Source organism: Loxodonta africana, chromosome 10, assembly GCF_030014295.1.
Source record: "Loxodonta africana isolate mLoxAfr1 chromosome 10, mLoxAfr1.hap2, whole genome shotgun sequence".
Lineage (NCBI taxonomy): Eukaryota > Metazoa > Chordata > Mammalia > Proboscidea > Elephantidae > Loxodonta > Loxodonta africana.
The window spans coordinates 34682687-34685676 of NC_087351.1; the positions used below are offsets into that span (position 1 = coordinate 34682687).

The following is a 2990-nucleotide window of genomic DNA, read 5'->3' on the forward strand; positions in this document are numbered from 1 at the left end:
GACAGAAGAACGTAAGAGCCTAGGCAGGGCTTAGTCCTGAGCTGGGAAGCCTTGCCCTGCAACACCTTAAGAATGAAAAAAAGACCAACAGTTGTGTCTTACATGGCCACTCATAAGCTTTTAGGACCCCAGACACTACTCATTATACTGGGAGGTAGAACATAAACTTTAAGAACTGTCTTATGCCAGTTGACTGGATTGGCCCATGAGACCATGGCCCTAAGCCAAGTAGGGTTATTTTTATATTGTAGTATGGGAAGTAGGAATGCTAAACAGCCAAGGGGTAGAATATAGAGGACACATTTTATTTGTCTATCCAGAACATATATATATATATATATATATATATATATATATATATATATATATATATATAACTTTAGTTTGGGTTTTAGCCCTCTCCTACTCTGTGTGATCCTGAGTATCAGTAAAAATGCCTACCTGCATTTTGAGTGCCTACATGTAAAGGCAATGTAATCACAATATTTCATCTACCTGGCCAGGGGGATTGTTTGGTTCAGGGTTGGGCACATGAGTTATGATGGACCAATTGGAATTATCCCTGTGCTCTTGTGCTAGAGTTAAGACTTTCTCAAGCTTTTGATTTTGCGAGTCTGAGATTTGAAATTGTGTATTTTACCATGCTTCTTGGAAGAAGCCCATCCGAAGAAGGAGGGAATGAATCCAACACACAGAGTTAAACAGAGCTGAGAGATGCAGAAAAGAGAAGGAAGAACAGGGAAACTAAAGCTAGGAGCTAAAGATAGAGAATCTGACCATCTTCTGAAAGCAGTTTCTGAGTTCCCTGGATTTTTTATTAATAGCTATGACAGGAGCCAGCGCTATCTCTGTACCTTCCATTTACATGATGCATAAATTCCCTTTCTTGTTAAGTGAGTTTCAGTTGGGTTTCTGACACTTGCAACAGAAAGAGTCCTGAGTCATAGTAACTAACCATTCAATCTTCCATATACTGCAACCTAGCTTCTAGTTCTGCTGGACAATGAATAAGGGAGACCAAAGAAGAATTGATGCCTTTGAATTATGGTGTTGGCGAAGAATATTGATCGTAACATGGACTGCCAGAAGAACCAACAAATATGTCTTGGAAGAAGTACAGGCAGAATGCTCCTTAGAAGGGAGGATGGTGAGACTTTGTCTCACATACTTTGGACATGTCATCAGGAGGGACCAGTCTCTAGAGAAGGACATCATGACTGGTAATGTAGAGGGTTGGCAAAAGAGAGGAAGACCCTTGACGAGATGGATTGACACAGTGGCTGCAAAGATGTACTCGAGCATAGCAATGGTTGTGAGGGTGGTGCAGGGCCAGGCAACGTTTTGTTCTGTTGTACCTGGGGTCGCTATGAGTCAGAACTGACTCGACCGTAACTAACAACAGCAGCTTCTATCTCCACCACACCTCAGTGACTGCGCTTGCTGATTACCATTGACTTTCTGATTTCTAAAACTCCTAAACCATTTCCATTCTTTACCTCCCTGGTTCTCTTTGCTAAGTCGTTTATAGCTCTTTTTTTCTTGAAACGTTTCTCCATCATCTTTTAAGAGATGTTAAAAAAAAAAAAATTCTCCTTAATTTATTCTCCAGCTCTATTGCTTATTTCTAAATGATTTGTATCTCTGTGTTATATTCTTGACCCTCTTATTGTCTTACTATACAGATTCTTCCTGGGCAACTTCATTCACTTCCAGAGGTTCTCTTGCTATCTATGCTTAAAGATCTTTATTTACTTATTTATTGAGTGTCTAATTCACACCCATATTTGTAGTTTCTAAAACATTGATCCACAGACCACTTTCTTGCTACACACGAGTATTAATGAAAAGAAAAAAATCACTGCCATTCCCATAAAAGGAATGGTTCCTTTTCCAGCAGTCTTTAAAAATACACATTTTACAACCCTTACACCTCAACAGAGGTGGCAATGTAATAAATGCACTGGTTTGTTTTGTTTTCCTCACTATTAAATGCATGTTCACAAACTACCTTCTATGAGCTCTCTCTTTTTTGGATTTCTCCAGTGTTTTGTCCATTGTTTTCTCGTTTTCCCCTTTGCACTTGGGACAGTACCACTTGCCCTTTGGTTTATGATTAAGTCCCACGCACGAGAAATGAAACCACTAGATGAGGCGTTCATCCTTGTCACAGCCTATCATTTCTTCATAGGAGACCTGATTGCACAGATAGTATGTTGATTCATTCCAGTCAGTGAGAAGGTCTGCAGGTGATGCTTCTCTCTCTGCTTTGGCCTTTCTCTTTGATGTTTTTGCTTTCTTTTCCTTTGGCATTCTGGAGGTGATATCATCATGACCATGATTCTTAGACGCATTCTCTTGATTCTCATTGCTGCATTGTTGTTGGGACCTCTTATTATTGGGCTTTTCTGCCTGAGTGATTGTCTCATTCTTTGATTTATCTTGGCTGGTTTTGCAACTGTTGCCAGTGGTGTCACTGATCTCTTGATGTGCCTCAAATAGTTCTGCATAACTGTCCACTTGTCTGGTCCAGTTCTCAACCAGCTCTACCATTTGACTCACAACCTGAATTTTTTCATTGTCCAGTTCCTGGGTCCTAATCAGGGCTCTCTGAATGCAAAGCAAAACTCCCCTCTTCAGTGTACCATCAGTCTCTCGCTTAAATCTCTCATAATATTCATCCAATCCCTTTAGGATTTATTTTTCTGAGGTGAAGATGCCAGAGCCCGAGGACCCAGTGGCCCAGGAGGATCCTGGCTGCACCCACGCCGCCAGCCCTCAGCCAGGGGCAAAGCAGGGCCGGACACTGTGGGCACCTTCCACCAGCTGCCTAGGACCACAGTGCAGTCGCTCACTTGTGAAGGCAGCTGGGCTCGCGCTCCCTGCACTGCCCGCCAGTTCCAGCCAGCCACAGTTGTGGTGCAAAGATCTTTATTTTTAGACTAGAGCTCTCTTTTGATCTCTAGACCGATAAAGTCCACTGCCTACTAGGT

At 41.9% G+C, this 2990-nt stretch overlaps 1 pseudogene; it reads right to left on the reverse strand.

Annotated features, from left to right (window-relative positions):
* Positions 1-411: 411 nt before the first annotated feature.
* LOC100671797 (inhibitor of growth protein 1-like) lies at positions 412-2691 on the reverse strand (annotated as a pseudogene).
* Positions 2692-2990: the final 299 nt, after the last annotated feature.